General features: G+C 40.5%; 1 protein-coding gene across 2 annotated transcripts in view; it reads left to right on the plus strand.

Moving 5' to 3' along the window:
* XKRX (XK related X-linked) overlaps window positions 1–19,344 on the plus strand; it is a 65,881-nt gene that overhangs the window by 31,904 nt on the left and 14,633 nt on the right. The window contains exon 2 of one of the 2 annotated variants that reach the window (XR_003003448.1): window positions 14,463–17,387. The exons of the other annotated variant lie outside the window; for it this stretch is intronic. The gene's annotated coding sequence lies outside the window, so the exon portion shown is untranslated. Of the gene's footprint in view, window positions 1–14,462; window positions 17,388–19,344 lie in introns of those variants that run through there. 2 annotated transcript variants of the gene reach the window in all.

Consider the following 19,344-nt stretch of genomic DNA (forward strand, 5'->3'; position numbering starts at 1 on the left):
GCTGTACTTCTCTAAGAAGACTCAGTGAAATAAATGGATAGGGGTGGAGGAACTAAGGAGAAAAGGGTGTGTATCTCTCAAAGGGCCTAAACAAAAGAGAATAGGTTCAGAGACAGGAACCTCTTGAGGTTCATTAGGGATCCCTACTATTTGAACTGCCTTAGTGCTCCAAGGTAGAAACCATTTTATTGTAGTGGGGTTGAGCATCAAGAGTGTGGCTCTGGTGTCAGGGCTGGAAAAGATTTATCCTTAATCTGGAGAAATGTTCTTCAAGATAATTAAGAGGGAGGGATTGGGAATAGCCCTTATAGTTCCTTTGAATCCTATCATTGAGAATTGGGAGGATGTTGGATAGACAAGTTAGAAGGCTGAAGGCACCTGAAGTGCTTAAATTGGTAACCAATCTCTTTTCTGATATCCTGGCTCTTTGCAATAATAGCAGAAACTAGGAGGGTTTTGGTTTTGTTTAGGAGCCTCCATTTGCTAGAGTTGAAGATCAAGAATTTTAGCAGTTTTCCTTTTATGTGACTCATCTAGAGTGTAAGAGAGCTGGTTTGCCAGATTAACTAAATCTGGAGTGGACAAAGTTTCCCATTCCATCCTCGTCCTTTTTACTAGAAGAGAAAAACCCTGGTTCAGCCCACTAATAAAAATAGAATTGAAAGCTACCCAGGAAGAACAACATCTGAGGGAAGATTAGAATTTTCCTTAAACACATTCTGAAGTTGATCATAATAGTCATAAACAGGTTCATTAAGTTTTTGTGTGCAAGCCTGAATTTTGTTCCAATCAACAGGCTTTGGAAAAGCACTATGAATTGCTCTATAAAGTCACTTAGCGATTGCCTGAGCTTGATTGGTAAATAGGCTGGTCTCCCAGTTGTAATTCTAGAGACCTTTCAGGATTTCCCCAGTTGGTGATTTTCATCCAAAGCTGGGCCTGGCCTTCACTGACAAGCATATGAACTAGCTGATTTAAGTCAGAGTTGATAAGTCTGAATGACTATATTAAATTCCTCAGCATATCTGTAAGGATTTCAGTTACTTTGGGAAAATCTTTGACTATAGCTTTGCAGTTCCACTTTAGTCCAGGGGATATAAAAAAATTAAGAGTTTAGTCTCTGGATCCTCACAAGGCTTAATTTTAGAGAGACAGGTTCTGGTAAGTTCAGAGGAAATGGCAGTGGGGAGAGTTTCAGAGAAAAGGGCAAGTTTGGTGAGAGAATTAGTATGGGGGAACTGAGGGTTACAGAGGAGGGATAGGTGGCATAAAAGGGAAGAAGGAGGATGGCACCGGAGGCAGAGCCAGGGGAAAGGAATAAGATGACACTGGAGGCGGTATCTGTGATGCAGAAGCCAGGGAAGAGGAACATGAGGCTTTTGCAGCCATTCTATCTTTCTTTGTTTGCCTCAGAGGATCTTAAAATCTTATTTTGCAGAGATGCAATTTTAGGCTCCTGATAATGTTTGGAAGCCTCAAAATAATTGAAATAGGCATTCCATTCAGTTTTGGAAATTTTACAGGTGTGGTTGTCAATTTGGTCTTAAGAAAAGTTAAGTTTGGAATTTCAATAGTTCTCCATAATGACCATTCATGTTCTAAATTGCCTTTGGTTAGGCTGGTCCATTTACTTAGAAATGTACATGAGGAAGGAGTGCGGTTTTTTGTTTTTGTTTTTTTTCCGGTACGCGGGCCTCTCACTGTTGTGGCCTCTCCCATTGCAGAGCACAGACTCTGGACGCGCAGGCTCAGTGGCCATGGCTCACGGGCCCAGCCGCTCCGCGGCATGTGGGACCTTCTCAGACTGGGGCACGAACCCGTGTCCCCTGCATCGGCAGGCCACTGTGCCACCAGGGAATTCCAGGACTGCAGTTTTTAAACATAAAATCAGCCAGGTTCCCTGTAGGTAAGGGTGCCCTCAAGTATTTAGATAATTGGGATCCCATTTCTCAGAGGTTTTTCTTTAGAGTAAAATAGTAATTTTCAAACAGCCTGCAGGACTACTACCAGCCAGTTCTAAGGGAACAATCTAATCTCAAAGGAGCCAGGCCACAGGCTGCTCAGCACAGCTCTAATGGAGCACCCTAATCCTGAAGGAATCAGGCTGAAGGCTGAATAGCACAGTTCCAATGAAACAACTCCTGTTCCAAAAGAAATCAAGCTGAAGGCTACCACAGTTCCAGTTGGAATAGCCTGTTTCAAAAAAAAAAATAACAACAGGCCAGAGTGCCAAAGAAGTACTCACTGACAGAATAAGGCCTTAATCAGAAAGAATAAACCATTAAAATAGATCCCAAATAAAACCTGGAGAGCTTCAAAACACAAAGAGGGCAGGAGCTTGGATCCAGGAGAAAAACTTGCCCTTAAACCTCGGGGTCAGCAATAAAAAACCGTTCAGTGGGATTTTTAGTTACCGTACCTGTCTGTGCACCAGCCTCAGAGTTGTCGGGGGTCTCCTCTGGATCCCTGTATGGGCCCCCAAAATGTTGACCTTAAACAAACAGACTGCCAGTTACTTCTCAGGTAAAAGTGGATTTACTCAGAGTCAGCAAAGAATTGTAATTTGGTGTCTGCAACTGTGGTGAGCCACAGGCAAGTCCCTCCGCCACAAGGAGGAGAGACCTCTTAGTGACAGTTCGAAGAGGAAGTTGGGAAGGCTAGTAAGCAGAGAGTCCATTGGAGGAATTGAGAGTTCGAAGTATAGTGGCTTTTCATTGGCTGAGTTTTGGCAGTCTCTCATTGGCTGAGCTCTTGCCAGGCGAAAAGACTAAGTTTTTTTTTCTGCCTGTTGGGGGCTGCTATTGTCGTAGGTTGTGAGCGCTCCCCCTTCTGGCTTCTTGACTCTATTTTATTTGAGGTTTCTGTTTGTTAATTTTTACAATACCTCACACTAGTATTTGTTAAAATTAAAGAGCCAGTATCGATACATTATTATTAACTAAAGTACATACCTCATTCACATTTCCTTAGTGCATTCTCTTTTGCCTTTAGTGTTACAGACTCCACTTATTTCCAAAGTCAGTTGGGTCACCACACTTACCCTGCCTCCTTCAATGAAGTTGTTTCATACATTTGTAATACACATACTGTAATAAGTTAATTTTGTGTGTCAACTTGACTGGGCCATGGGGTACCCAGATATTTGGCCAAACATTATTCTGGGTGTTTCTGTGAGGGTGTTTATGGGTGAGATTAACATTTAAATAGACTGAGTAAAGCAAATTGCTCTCCCTAATTTGACTTCATTCAATCAGTTGGAGGCAGGACTAAGAACAAAAAGGCTGACCCTCCCCCAAGTAGGAGAGGAAGGAGTCAGAAGTCTGACTGCCTTTGAGTTGGGACATTGACTTCTTTTCTGCCTTCAGACTCAAAGTGAAACAACCCAGGCTCTTCCTGGGTCTTGAGTCCGCTGGCCTTTGGACTGGAACTACAACCATCCACTCTTCTGGTTTTCAGGCCTTCGGACTCATACTGGAACTAAACAGTCAGCTCTCCTGAATCTCTAGCTTGCCAATTCACCCTGCAGATTTTGGGACTTGCCAGACTATATAAATGCATGAGCCAGTACCTTATAATAAATCTACACACACACACACACACACCTCCTATTGCTGGGATGTGAACAGCTACATGTTCTTGCATCAGGACCTCCTTCTATCCTACCCCTTCTCTCCTGCCTCCAGTTCTCTGCCTCAAATATTCCTCCCACCCTTCACTTTCATGGTTCGTTCTCATCTCTCAGTTCTCTCATCTTCCTGTCACCTCCTCAAAAGAAGCCTTCCCTGACCCAGGTTATTTCCATTTCCCTTTTCATCCCTGTTATTTTTATTTTAAACAACTTTTTAGTTAAAATAAAGATACAGAAAACTACACAAAACAAAACTTAGCTTAAAGAGTTACTATAAAGTGAACACCCTAGTAACCATCATCTTAATATAATCTACATGTTTATCCTCTATTCCTTTCTCTTTTCTTTTCAACATTACCATACCTTAAAATAGACTTTAAAAACCCACATCTATACAGTTTTAAGACACATAGATTCATGTATCCACCACCACAATCTATAGACAGAACAGTTCCATCACCCCAAAAAGCTCTCTGTTGCTATCCCTTTATAGTTTCACCTCTTCCCCAACCTCCCCCACCCCACTAACCTCTGGCAACTAATAATCTGTTTTCTATTATTATAGTTTTGTCATTTCGAGAATGTTATATATATGGAATCATACATTTATGATTAAAACTGGCTTTTTTACATCAGCTGCATGCCATTGAAATTCATCCAAATAGTTGTATATATAAATAGTCGGTTTCTCTTTATTGCTAAATAGTATTCCATTGTGTGGATGTACCACAGTGTATTTATTCTATCTTTTGAGGAACATTTGGATTATTTCTAATTGGGGCAGTTGTGAATGGAGCTAGAATAAACATTCATGTTCAGGATTTTTTTTTTTTTTTTTTGGGTTACGTGGGCCTCTCACTGTCGTGGCCTCTCCCGTTGGGGAGCACAGGCTCCAGACGCACAGGCTCAGCGGCCATGGTACACGGGCTCAGCCACTCCGCGGCATGTGGGATCCTCCCGGACTGGGGCATGAACCCTTGTCCCCTGCATTGGCAGGCAGACTCTCAACCACTGCGCCACCAGGGAAGCCCTATGTTCAGGATTTTTTTTAACAAGATGAATGTTTATATTTTTTTAATTGAGGTATAGTTGATTTATAATATATTAACTTCAGGTGTACAAGATAATGATTCAGAATTTTTCTAGATTATACTCCATTTATAGTTATTATAAAATATTGACTGTTTTCCCTGTGCTGTACAATATATCCTTGTAGCTTATTTATTTTATACATAGTAGTTTGTACCTCTTAATCCCTTACCCATATCTTGCCCTTTCCCCTTCCCTGTCCCCACTGGTAATCACTAGTTTGTCCTCTATATCTGTGAGTCCGTTCCTTTTTTGTTATATTCACTAGTTTTAGTTCTTAGATTCCACATATAAGTGATAATATAGTATTTGTCTTTCTCTGTCTGATTTATTTCACTAGGCATAATGCCCTCCAGGTCCATCCATGTTGTTGCAAATGGCAAATTTTCATTTTTTTATGGCTGAGTAATATCCCATTGTGTGTGTATGTGTGTGTGTGTGGGGGGGTGTATAACTTCTTTATCCATTTGTCTGTTGATGGTATATTCAGGATTTTTACTTTTTATTTTGAAATAACTATAGATTCACAGTACAAGGAGGTCCTATGTACATTTCACCTGGCTTTCCCTATTATTAATAATAGCTTTTATAACTATAGTACAGTATTAGAACTATGAAACTGACACTGATAAAAATGCACAAACCTTACTCAGATCTCACCAGTTTTACATGAACTCATTTATGTGTGTGTATAGTTCTATGCATTTTAAAAAATAACAGCTTTATTGAGACATAATTCACAAACCATACAATTCTTCCATTTAAAATGTGCAATTCAGTGGTTTTTAGTATATTCAAAGAGTTGTGCATCCATCACTGCAATCAATATTAGAACATATTTTCTGTAAGTTTTGGTATGTTGTATTTCCATTTTTATTTGTCTCAAGATTTTTTTTATTTATCTTTTGATTTCTTCTTTGACTCATTGGTTGTTCAGTAGCATTTTGCTTAACCTCCAACTATTTGTGAATTTTCTGGTTTTCTTCTTGTAATTGATTTCTAATTTCATACCACTGTGTTTAGAAAAGATGTTTGATATGATTTCAATCTTCTTAAATTTATTAAGACTTATGGCCTAACATATGATCTATCCTGGAGAATGTTCCATGTGTGCTTGAGGAGAATGTTTATGTTTATGTAATGTTTATGTAATGTTTCTTTTCAACCTACCTATGTCATTATGTTTGAATTGGATTTCTTGTAGACACCGTGTTTGGGTCATGTTTTTTTAAGCCACTCTACCAAACTCGTTTTTTAATTGGTTTTTTTAGGCCATTTAATGTAATTGTTGATATGTTAAGGCTTATGTTTCCTGCTTTATTTTTGTTTCTTGTTTGTTCCCTCTATTTTTTGTTCCTCTTCTCAGTTTTTTCTGCCTTGCTGTGTGTTACTTAAACTTTTTTTTTTCAATTTTTAATTTTTCTAGAAAGATATTTATTTATTTATTTTTGGCTGCATTGGGTCTTCATTGCTGCAAGCAGGCTTTCTCTAGTTGTGTCGAGCAGGGGCTACTCTTCATTGCCGTGTGCAGGCTTCTCATTGTGGTGGCTTCTCTTGTTGCAGAGCACGGGCTCTAGGCACGCAGGCTTCAGTAGTTGTGGCACACAGGCTCCAGAGTGAAAGCTCAGTAGTTGTGGCGCATGGACTTAGTTGCTCCGCAGCATGTGGAATCTTCCCAGACCAAGACTTGAACCCGTGTTCCCTGCATTGGCAGACAGTTTCTTAACCACTGCGCCACCAGGGATGTCCCTTGAACCTTTTTCAAGAATTCCATTTTGGTTTATCTCTACACGTTTTGAACATATTTTTCAATAGATTTTTTAGTGGTTACTCTATTACATTATACATAAGTAATTTATCACAGTCTACTAATATCCACATTTTCATCTTTGGGAAGCTTTCAGCCCATTATTTCTTCAGATACTTTTTCAGCCCTATAGTCTTTTTTCTCTTTTTCTGAGACTCCAATGATATAAATTCTGTCCTTCTTTCATTTTCCCACAGCCCCCCTGAGGCTCTGTTAATTTCTTTCCAGTTACTTCCTGAAGGGTGTGGAAGTTCAGCTCCTTGCTAGATCTCCTCAACACCAGATGGAAAAATGGGGAATGGAGGGTTGACTCTCACTACCTCACAGCTGCCAGGTGGAGATGGCCCCACTAACATTACTCCAGTGGGCTAATGGAGTGCCAGCTAGCACCACCTTGCATTGCCTTGTTCCACTTCTTTGCTACCAGGGAGGTGGGGTGGAAGTTCTGTTCTCTGTTTGGTCCCACTGATACCACACTTGTAGGGGAAACAGAGGGCCAACTCTCCCTGTCTAACTGCTGCCATGAGGGGCCAGACATGGGTGACTCTATTTGGCACCACTGACACCACAGGGAAGGGACAGTTTTTCCTTTGATGTTTGGTTAGAGTAGGTTGGGTATTATCAAAAATATTTTCTGTTCTGGCTAGGCAGCCATTTCCCTGATTAAAGGGAACAATCTTCTCTTGGGGCTTTTCTTGGTCTGGGCCTTTTTGGCAATTTCAGGTTGTAGTCTTCTCCAGTGCCTTATCTGCAATATATGGGAAGCAAAAAGAAATCCCAGGCAACTCACCACTGTAGTGTTCCTCACATCCTAAAGTCTCCAGGCAGTCCACTTTCTTCTTTCCACTTTTCAGAGTCTTCCTACACTTGATTGTTATTTTGTCCAGGTTTTTTTTGTTGTTGTAAGAAGGAAGACTAGAGAGAAGTGGGCCATTAATTTTGAAAAAATATTTAATTATTTCTTTGGGTATATTTTATTGTTATTTGTGTGTATTCTTGAGTTGACTTTAATTCATTTTTTGTCAGTGAAAATAATTCATGTATTATCAGTTGAAATATATTGGAATAAATAAATGAATTTAATGCTACAGCTTTCTTATGAGTACCACTTTAGCTGCATATCATGGGTTTTGACTTCCTTGCTGATCATTTCTAAAAAGTTTGTAATTTCTGTTTTGATTCTCTGTTTAACCCAAGGGTTACTTAGAAGAGTGTTTTAAAAATGCTAAGTGGATAGATGAGCACAGAGCTGTCCTTTGTGCTTGCATATTTCTACGTAAGGCTAGGCAGTTCTTCAGAGAGCCTTTTTCTGAGAAGCTATCATAGAAAAATGAGATTAAAAATTTGAATCCTGCTATTCTTTCCTTATTCTTCATTCTTTAGGTGTTTATCATGTACATATATTCAGTAAGTCTCAAGATGCTTGGTCTTGACAAGGAGAAAAAAATAAAGTTAAGACATAGTTCCTGCCTTCAAGAAGTGTACTATTTAGTTGGGGCAATGGTATATATACCGCAAACTAGTTAAATAACAATACCTGACACTAGTGACTAAATTACTGGCAATGAGGGTCCAGAGAAAAGGGAAATCACTGTAGGCTAAAATAGCTGGGGGAAGACCTTTTGAAGGAGGGAGAAGTGTTTGAGTTAGAACTTAAAGGTAAGTAGGTAAGATTTAAATATACAAGGAGGAAAGGGAAGAATGTTTCAGGCTGAGAGACTAACATATCAAAGGCCACCTTTGATAGAAATGGGAAAGTTGAGTTATGGTGATAGAGGAAGATGATTTCAGTTGTAGCTGTGTTGAGTTTTGGATGATTATAGGACATCTGATGGGGAGATACCCTGGAAGTTATTGATCCTCATTTGGTGATAAACTAGTTGAGTTTAGCTTTGTCTAAAATAGTAGTCTGTTCTCTTTTGGCTTGGTCAGAATAGTATTCTGTTTTGGATAGAATTTCGGTTGAGTATATGTGTCATGGATGATGTACCAGATATCTTTTGCTTACCCTTCCTGATCCACCCTCTGCCCTTTTATACCCTGCTCTGTGCCCAATCTGTCTCTCTGTGATTAATCTAGGCTCTTGCAGTGCTTCCAGATAATCATTCTGAAGCAGTCTTCGGAGTATCATAATGTGTAGGAGTGCCAGTTTGTGGAATATTAACAATAGCTGGCATTTATCAATTACTTACTCTTTCCATGCACTGGGCTATACATGTTTTATATGCATTATTTTACTTAACCTTCACAGCAAACCTATGAAGTAGGTAATTTTTATCTTTTTATAGGCGAGGAAACTAAGGCTCAGAGAGATTAAGTAGCTTACCAGAGATTTCACAGCTAAGAAAGCAGAGCTGGGATTTAAACTCGGGTCTGTCTGGCTCCATAGCTCATGTTGTAAGCACAAAGTATGGTCCTGGATCAGCAGCATCCAGGAGCTTGTTAGAAGCACAGACTCTCATGTGTCACCTCATATTTCCTGAATCAGAATCTGCATTGTAACCAATCTCCAGGGGATTCACACATACATGAAGGCTTGAGATGCAGTGATCTAAACCATGTTACTTTACAGTCTATTACTGAATACCATAGAAAGTTCTGTTTGATTGGTGCTAGGTAAAAAGAACATTTTTTTAAAAGGTAACTATGTGAGGTGATAGATATGTTAATTAGCTTGATTGTAGTAATCATTTCACAATGTATAAATGTATCAAAACATCATGTTGTACACCTTAAATATTTACAATTTTATTTTGTCAATCATACTTCAGTAAAGCTGGAAGGGAAGAATATTTACCATTCTGTGCTCTTTAACATTGGTATCATGTGGCCTTGTAAGTGGAATCCACAAAGCCAGAGCTGTCATTTTTTGAGATGAGGGCATTGAGAGCCCGTTCGGAACTCGACTTGTTGAAAGGTGCCAGGAAGCAGCCAGAGCTGCTGCTCTTGTGGAAAAGAGAACTTGGCCTTTGGTCGCTGCCAGATTTTTATGATTTACTTCAGACATGTTTAACATACACTTTTACATGCACCTTTATAGCACCTTTAGCTGCTGAATTTAAGAGACTCCCAAATCTGTGTACACTTGGCTAGCCCTCAGAAAAACTGATCTGCTTAGAAAGTGTGATTTAATGTCCTTAGGCTCCCCTTTCTACAGTGTTATCATCCCACACCCATCCCTTAGTCACTACCTCCCCCCCATATCCTTCCTCTCACCTCTTTCTCGTTCTTGTCCATATCTCCTTTAAGAAAGCATATCAGATGATAAACCTATGAAATGTGCTCCATCTCACTAGTCATCATGGGAATTAAACTTAAACCACAATGAGATCCCACTACACATCCATCAGAGTGGTTAAAATGAAAAAAGACCCACAATACCGTGTACTGATGAAAATGTGGGTCAGTTGGAACTTTCTTCCACTATTGGTGGTAGTGTAAATTGGTACAACTACTTTGGAAAAGTATTTGCCAGTGTCTGCTAAAGCTGAACTTATGTATACCCTATGACCAAGTAATTCCACTCATGGATTTTTTTAAATTGTACATTTTATTTATTTATTTATTGCTTGCTTGATTGATTGATTGGCTGAAGTATAGTTGATTTACAATGTCCTGTTAGTTTCAGGTGTACAGCACTCATGGATTTTTAATCAAGAGAAACTCTCCCACATGTGAATGAGGATACGTATGCACGTACAGATGTCCACTGAAGGATTTAGTTTGTGATAGTCATTCAGGTTGTTTTCCATTTTTTACTATCAACAGAATGAATACATAAATTATAGTATGGTGAATTCATCTGATGATGTTCCATAAAGCAGTTGAAATGAGTTATAACTACATGTAGCAATATAGAACTAGAGCAAAACGTAACAAAACCATACTGTTGAGAAAAAACTTGCATAAAATTCTGTATAATTACGCTTATGTAAAATATAAGAACACAAAACAATACCCTATAATATTTATGGTACATGAATGGATAGTAAAAGGAAAAAAGTTCTCACTAAATATTTGTACACACACACACACACACACACACACACACACACACACACATGCATAGCCAGTTAGTGGCAGAGCTAGGAAGAGAAGCCAATATTCCTTCTTTTTCTTTTTTTATTAAGACTTTATTGTTTTAATTAATTTTATTGACGTATAGTTGATTTACAATGTTGTATTAATTTCTGCTGTACAGCAAAGTGACTCAGTTATACATATATACATTCTTTTTCATATTCTTTTCCATTGTGGTTTATCAAGGATATGGAATATAGTTCCCTGTGCTATACAGTAGAACCTTGTTATTTATCCATCCTCTGTATACTAGTTTGCATCTGCTAATCCCAAACTCCCAATCCGTCCCTCCCCCAGACCTTGGCAACCACAGAGACTTTTTTAGAACAGTTTAATGTTCACAGCAAAATTGAGGAGAAGGTACAGAGATTTTCCATACTCCTTGTTCTTCTTTAACCTAAGTAATGGAGGCTTCAAACCCTAAAGGGTCTGCATAGTCATTAACATAGCTCCCTGTCTCGAGTAACTACGCCTTATGTAGCTCAGAACACATTATAGGAGCCTGGTGAGTTTAGGGGATCAACAGGTTGTCTCTTTTACATGAAGTCAGGGCTCAGAGTTGCTATAAACTTTTTTTCCCTATATCCTCACCCTCGGTGTACTGGCCACAAATGCTTAAGTTTGACCTGCTTAAATAAGGGTATCAGTAAACAGGGCAATGTGAAACACTAGTAAGTAGGTGACTGTTCCAGCCTAAAGCCAGACTCCTCCAGCATTTCTATTATGTTTGACTACCTCTAGTAGTAGCTGCTGGACACAAAGTCTAGCCCAGAGAACAGAAAAGCTATAAACAGTCTCCAGTGTAATTAAAATGGACTGTTGGCAGAGTGCTTGAATCGAAATTCCAAGTCCTGAACAACACAAGTTTTAATGTTAAGGGCCTACAGGGTATTTAGCAAAAAACAGAATTCCTGAAAATGAAAGGCAATATATGGTCCCTGCTCTCCCTGACCTACTATGGTTACTTTTTCTCAAGTACTTATTAAGTGGGTTTAAATTCCCCAGGCTGTTAAGACCTTGAAAATCTATCAGAGGCCTATGTGAGATAGAATAAAAGAGAGTTTTAGAAGGGCAGGGAAGAAAAAGGGAGAAAAGAAAAGAAGAGATTCCCTTCGATGGGTTGTTTCCTTTCTTTGATGTTGTCATTGATGGTCTGCCTTGCCTATTTTAGGCATTTGATCTAGTAATGACCCTTGAGAAAAACCTTAAGAGAGGTTTAGGTTTCTAGTCCAAGCACCACCACTTACTAGCTCTGTGACCTTGAGCAAATCAATTAACCTCTTTGAACTTTAGATACCTCATCTATAAAATGGTGATAATAGTATTTACCTAATATGGTTGATGAGGTATGTAAAATGCTTAGCACAGTGCCTTGCACACAGTAAGAGCTCAGTATATTAATGGTGATCGTTCTGGTTGTTACAGCGTCATGGAAGCAAAGGAGGAGAGCATTTTGAGTAGACAAGGGATATCTGCTCTACATAATGCCACAAACAGCCGAGGGGTCAAGGAGGATGAGAGCTGAGAAAAGGCAAGGGTTTTGAGACTTGATTAGAAATGCTGAGTGATATTTACATTCGAAACTTACCTTCTGAGCTCCTTATTTTTACTGGAAATAGGAATCAGAGTTTAAAAAGAAAATGCATCACTTTTTTGTGGTCAGGATACATATTTACTTAACTTCACAGCAAGCAATGTTTATAGGGAGTGTATATAAGAAGGTAGCTGTGGCTGTGACAGCCATAGCAGACTCCTACAACGCTGTCCATTAGAACTTTCTGTGACGTGGAAATGTTCTCTCTCTGTGCTGACCAATACACATGTGGCTGTTAAGCACTTGAAATGTGGCTAGTGTGACTGAGGAATGGAAATTTTAATTGTATTTAATCAATTAGCTTAAATTTAAATAGCCACATGTGGGTAGTGGCAGCCATCAATCTAATTGGGGAAGCAAGGCGTATACTCTTGAAGCCAGTTAAATACCAAAAGGATTGAGGTCAGACAGTAGAGACTTAATTGTTCAATCCTTCTGGTCTGGAGAGTTTCAGGATTTTAAGTCTTGTAGAGCAGGTGAAACTAGGGCTTCACCTTGAAGGATGTATAGTGTTTGGATAGGAGGAAAGAAGGCAGGAGGTCATTCCAGATGGGTAGGAGGGTGTGGGCAAAGGTTTAGAGTTAGAAACGCTTCCTATATGAGAAGTTAGAGGACAATGGCCTTTCTAGAATAGAGTATTCATATCAGGAGTTAGATGGGTTGGGGCCAGGTCATGGACAGCCTTGAGTGCTAGAACAAAGTGTTTGGGCTTTGTCCACATAGGCCAGTGTTTTGCAAAGCTTGTTTAAAACACAGATTCCCAGGCCCCACCCTAACCTACTAAATCAGCTTTTCTGGGTCACAGCTTAGGAAATCAGTATTATAAGTAAGCTCCACAGGTGTGTATGATGCACATTCAAGTTTCAGATCTATCAGATAGGCAGAAAGGAGCCCTTGGAAGCTTTTTGATCAAAGGAGTGACATGTTGATAGAGGAATCATAGGAAGCTTGATAAGGACAGAAGATGTAGGATATAGAAACTAGCCAAGGAAACCATTTAAGTGACTGTTCAGATATGGACTTCACAAATCCTGATCTTTCTGGCTGGTGTCCTTGGAATTGTTCAGTCGATTCCTAATATTTCCCTGCAGGCCCTATTTGAATTTTCCACACAATTTGTTTGTTGTTTTAAATGACTAGGGCCCAGGCACCACAGCTTGACTGCCTAGGCTCAAATCCCAGCCGTACTATCTAAGCTGTTTTAGCTCAGACAAGCCACTTAACTTTTCTGCGCTTCAATGTCCTTATCTGTCAGCTGGAAATGATCATAACCCCATTCCATAAGGGCACCGTGAGTATTAAATCACATCATAAACGACTTACAACAGCACCTGCCACATAATAAGCACTCAATTAATGCTGGTATTAATATTATTTAAACTAAAGAGCTCTTGGGATTTCCCTGGTGGTCCAGTGGTAAAGAATCCACCTTCCAATTCAGGGGACATGGGTTCGATCACTGGTCGGGGAACTAAGATCCCACATGCCACGGGGCAACTAAGCCTGTGTGCCACAACCACTGAGCTTGTATGCCTCAACGAGAGAGCCCGTGTGCCACAAATTACAGAGCCCACGCACCCTGGAGCCCGTGCACCACAACTAGAGAGAGAAAACCCACACACCACAACTAGAGAGAAGTCCGCGCACCACAAAAAAAGATCCCACGTGCCGCAACTAAGACCCGACGCAGCCAAAAAAAAAAAAGAAAAAAGAAAATTAATAATAATAAAAGAAAACTAAAGAGCTCTTTCATTTATTCCAAGTTATATAATAGTTAAAGCTAATCTTCACCAACAAAGTGTTAAATTTGCCCATCCAGAATATTAAACCCAAGCCCTAGACTTTTTGCTTAATGAGTTGTATTTCAAAGCATGATTCTTCACTAAATTTAACATATGATTATCCTTCATAAAATAAGTCTAAATAGAGGACAAATTGTTCTTCCCACTGAACGTTTTAATCTATGGTTAGTTCTTGGCTATGAATTATATATCTTTTAAAACTTTGTACCTTTTATATTGCTACTAGCTTTCAGTGAATGCTCTTTATGATATTCATTTCAGAAAAAAAGAGTGAACTCTTTTTTGTTCTTATAGGGGACTGATAATGGACTGATAATGCAAAGATATATATCTCATCTGGTGTCAGTGAGCTCACGATGTACTGTGGGTGCAGTGACAGCTTTTTCAAGGAATGAGAAATTCTCTTTAGATGCCTACTTGGTAGTTTGTGAACTTTTGGCTTCTGCTTCACTTTTCTTCCAGGCCTCACCCGAATAGAAGCTTCTCCTAGTCTCTCCAGTTTCTGTTGACAGTCAGCTGCCTGAAGCAACTCTCAAGATGTACCTTCAAGCTTGAAGGCAGAGAGGGAAGGAAACAGCTGAAGACCCATCATAGCTACCTACACACTTCTGAGACAGGCTGAGCCAAGAAATTGCCTTAGACTCTTCTTTCTGCTTTCAGAAACAAAGTCTCTTCCAACTTTGTTCACTTACGTTCTGCTAGATGGTTGAAAAAGATGGGTTTGTGACATGGCTCGTTAAGGTTCTTTTTTATGTTTTGAACAGATGAATATCTATTTTCCCTACTACCATCACCCTCATTGTCCATTTCCCTTCACTGGAGTCAGTCACTGTTACCAGTTTCTTGTGTATCCTTCTTGAGATATTCTATGCATATTTGTATATGTACACCCCTAATTTTTATACAATTGTAGCATACCATAAATGCTATTCTGCACCCTACTTTTTTCACTTTTTACATAGAAGGCTGTTTCATATCAGTACATAAAGAGCTTCTTTATGGCTACATGGCTGCACAGCGTTCCATAATTATTAGAGATATACCAGAATTTATTTAAGCAGTTCTTTGTTGGTGGATGTTTAGGTAGTGTCCAACCTTTGGCTATTATAAACATGCTTATACATATTATATTTCACATGTGAGAGTATATCTCTAGGAGAAATTGATTAGGACACTTGGGTCATTGGCTTGTTCAGTTGCTTGGTGGCGATAAAACCACAGTACTACACGTGGAATCAAAGATTCTAGGAGGCCTAGCCATGCCTAACTACACCGATGTCATGAGATGTTAAGCTAGACAGAATCTTGGAGATCCCAGAGAGGACCAAGATCACTCAAAGATTTAGAAGCAGATCCAGGATTAAAACCCACAGTGTTTTACTCCAGTCTATAATGTAGCTCTTTTTACTACACCACACTGCTGTGGGTCAGAGAGACTTGGCATGGCCTGATTTCTGTCCTGCCAGGCAGGACTGTGCATTATCTGGCCCACAGTGATCTCACTACCCTATCTTTACATGATTTCTCTTCCCGGGATCTGACTTTGCCAACCTAATTTATCCTACTTTTCCCTGCTGCTCTGACTTCCCCCACTAATAATAACTCCATCTTTTTTAAAAGTTAGAACTGAAGTCCTTGACAATTGGGGGACCCTTTAGTAGTAAAGCCAAGTAGGAGAGGCAGGAGTACTGGGAAGGATGTCTGGTAATGGCGTAAGATTTATGATCTTACACAAGCTTTCTACTCTTAGTTCATCCGTTGAGTCATCGTATAGTGTAGGAGGAGTCCCTTTCTCCTCTTGGCACGGCTGGAATATCTCCTTTCCTTGGCCATAAGGTCAAACACCTTAAGGTCCAACAAGCATATAATGTGCCCAATAGGAAAGAATATGAAAGTGTGTGCGGATAGTTTAATTCTTACTGAATTGTGCTAGGGAGCAAACTACAGGTGATATTCTTTCGTGGGCAGCCCAAGGAAATCAAGGACCCATGTGTGGACTGACTCTTAAGTCTATCTTCACTTTGGCTCAGGCCACAGAGGGGTCAACTGCTGCCAGTATTTATGAAATGCGCACTATGGCGATGGATAAAATTGTTTTAGGAGCAGATTGTAGAGCTATCCCTGGGACAGTTTTTCTCAAGTTATGATCCTCTGAGCACTTGCATTACTCGAAGGATGGGGCCCTGGAATCTGCAAGTAGTCTTCTTTCCCAAATAATTCTTATGTGAATGTAACTATGAGAACTACTTCCTAAGGAATGGTAAATTGAGAAGATGGTTGTGAGCCTTTGAATTTGGGGTGGCCTGTAAAATTAGTGAGAAGAGCTGACCAGCAATTCCAGGTAGTATATGGATATTTCATTTGAGAGGATATAAAGACTGGGTTAGGTGCCTCCTATGTGCTTCCACAGATTCTGTGCTTCTATCATAACCCTCGTCACACTGTATTGTAGTTGAATGTTTTTGTCCCTTCCCCTATAATCCGGAGGGTTCTTAGTTGTGAGCAACAGAAATTGATTGGCTAATTTAAGCAGAAAATGCTTGTCTTAAAAGCGTATTAAATAGCTCCCAGAATCACAAGTTGGACTGGAGAACCAGACTCAGGGCTACACAGCCAACATCACAGCTGTCACCATTACTACCACCATGCTAGCACCATTAGTGGGTTGGCTTAGGTCCTCAGAGATGCAGAAACCAAGCTGGGATTAGATATGCAGGAGATTTATTGGGGAAAATGTCAGTGAGAGAACATAGGGAGGAAGCTGGGAGAGATGTTAAACTGCAGTGTAAATCTGACCTTTATGGATGAGAGAAGGAAAGAAGAAGGTTAGGTAGGAAGTGTCGTAGACTGAAGTGCAGTGCTAATAAAGTTTGACCAGGCTGATGGGGAGTTCTGTTGCCACAGTCACAGGCCACATAGTCCTGTGTCTCCCAGAAATGGGCCTGACTTAGTATCTCTGCTGTGCTCAGTCACTGGCTGGGAGCAGTGTGGCTTCAGAACAAAGCAGCAAATATTGGGGTGAATTTAAAGCACAGCAGCTGGGGCAAAGGTCAGTGACACTTCCCACATTGGAAGAAACAAGAGGCACATTTTCATGACTGTCTGAATTGGAGAAGATTGTCCACTTCTTTGGGTCGCTGGCTCCCAATTCAAGGGATGGATCCTTGGATTGAGGGAGCCTAAGTCACATGCCTGTGCCCCAACTACAAGGGGGCCCTGTTTCTTAGCAAGAGTCCTGTGTCCTCTCCCCCAGATAAAGGGTTCAAATGCTGTACAGCAACACCCCTAAAAGGACAAATGTCTATTATACCATTACACTCTGTGAACCCCTTGAGAGCAGAGATCTTTGTCTTACTGCTATTACAAATAAATGTTTATTGAAATAACTGAATGAGTGTGGCCAGCTAGTGTTCAAACGACCTTGTACACACACACACACACACACACACAATCAATCAATCAATTTAGCCATCAGGGAAATGCAAATGAAAAACCACTAGGATGGTTATAATGAAAAAAGATAAGTGCCGTTGAGGATGTGGAGAAACACAGTGCTGATAGAAATGTAAAATGGTGCAGCCACTTTGGAAAATGGATGGTGAGGGAGTGGCTTGGAGAAGGATAATCAAAAGTCTTTGTCCTCAGGGAGCTTAGAGCAAGAAGAGAAGGCCCAGAGGATACCTGACTGATTTTGCATTACATATCTCTTAAGGATTCTAACAGTCCAAACCGAGCATTCTACAGACGGAAGCCATTCTTCCATCCTAACTACTGATTCTCCAGGCCTTGTCCATCACCTCTCACCAGATAGTGTTCTGTGACTGGACTATCAGCCACTTGCAGCACATCTCTCTCCTTCCTCTCCTCTTCCCTCATGGATGCCAGCTACCTCTTAAGAATCAGCTCTGGCTGTAGGGGCTTTGTAAGCTCAAACCTATCTCCGAACCTTATGTAGTTCAGAGGGGTTCTGAAAGCTGATAAATATGCCAAGAGCTTTTCGATCAAACTGCTTTTAGACCCGTTCTCTGTTCCTGCTGAGTCGGGGGCTGGAGGTAGGGGGAGTGGGGAGTCAAATCTTGGGTCTCCCTTTCTTGCAGAACCAAACCCCTGAACACGGCCTAGCATTCAAGGGGAAGCACGGGGTTATCACCTCAGATGATCAGTCCTTGGGAGAACAGTGCTCCTAATGGGGAAGGGGTTCCCAGGTCCTCAGCAGTCTGATGAGTATCAACATTTCCAGGTCTGTAGTCTTAAGAAGAGTAAAGGGCTGGAGTCTAGAGATTGTCTAAAAGAGGAAGGAGAGTTGGACAGAAACAGGGCAAATTCTCAGTCAGTTTCTCCCAGCAGGGCAAAAGGAACAAGGAAATAAGAGACCAGAGGATTTAGTGACCTAAAGCGCCAGAGAGTCCTAGGGCTGAAAACAGAGAAGCTAGTGGGTGAGGGGGATCAAATGGCAGGAGATTTACACGTATATATCAACCTTGGGGGTCCAAAAAAAATGTAACAGTAGGGTCTCTGCCTTCAAGGAGCTTATGGTAAATTTAGTGGTGAAATAAAGATTAATATACTTGAAATAATTTATAATTTGGTGCTAAACTGTGGGATTGACCCAAAAAAGTGCTGTAGGAGCTCTGAGAAGGGAGAGATCATGTGGGCTGACATCCTCTGTGAGCTGAATGGCTGACTGAGGCAGTAGGTGCCCCACAGGACTTTATGCTCCAGCTACAGTGGCTACAGCTTTTAGAGATGAGTGTGCCTGAGTCTTGTATGTTTTCCTGGAGGAAACACAGGGGAGGAAGCTTCATCATCATTTGTTAATCACTATCATCAACAAGAACCACAATAAACATTGAGCATCCCTCCCTGAGTCTACACTTCTGTTTAGGAGGCAGGGCAGACAGAAGGAGTTGAAGGACTAGAGCAAGAGAGTACATGCCAGTAGCACAAAGACAGAGGGAAAAGTGAGAGCTGGGGAGGTGAGGGAAGGCTTCCTGGAGGAGGTAATACTTGAACTGACCCTTGAAAGAAGATTAGGCTTTGGGCTAATGCAGAAAAGAGTGAAGGGGGTTGTAAATGGCCTCAACACGGCACTGAGAGAGCAAGGCAAGTGTGATTAAGTGAGAAAACCTGCTGAACTGAAGCAAAGGGTGTGGCAGGGTAGCGTGGGTGATGAAGTTGGAGAGGAAAATAGTCTGATGATTATAGAGAGCCTTAAATGTCAGACAGAAGGAGTCATATTGGAACAAAGTAGGAAGGCAGTGTAGATTTGTGTATTTGGGGAATAGGGCACAAGGAAGAAGGAGGAGAGGCTAAAAGAAAAACATGGGGATTCTACATTCTTCCT

The sequence above is a fragment of the Neophocaena asiaeorientalis genome, unplaced genomic scaffold, assembly GCF_003031525.2.
Source record: "Neophocaena asiaeorientalis asiaeorientalis breed wild unplaced genomic scaffold, Neophocaena_asiaeorientalis_V1.1 scaffold406, whole genome shotgun sequence".
In the NCBI taxonomy this organism is placed as follows: domain Eukaryota; kingdom Metazoa; phylum Chordata; class Mammalia; order Artiodactyla; family Phocoenidae; genus Neophocaena; species Neophocaena asiaeorientalis.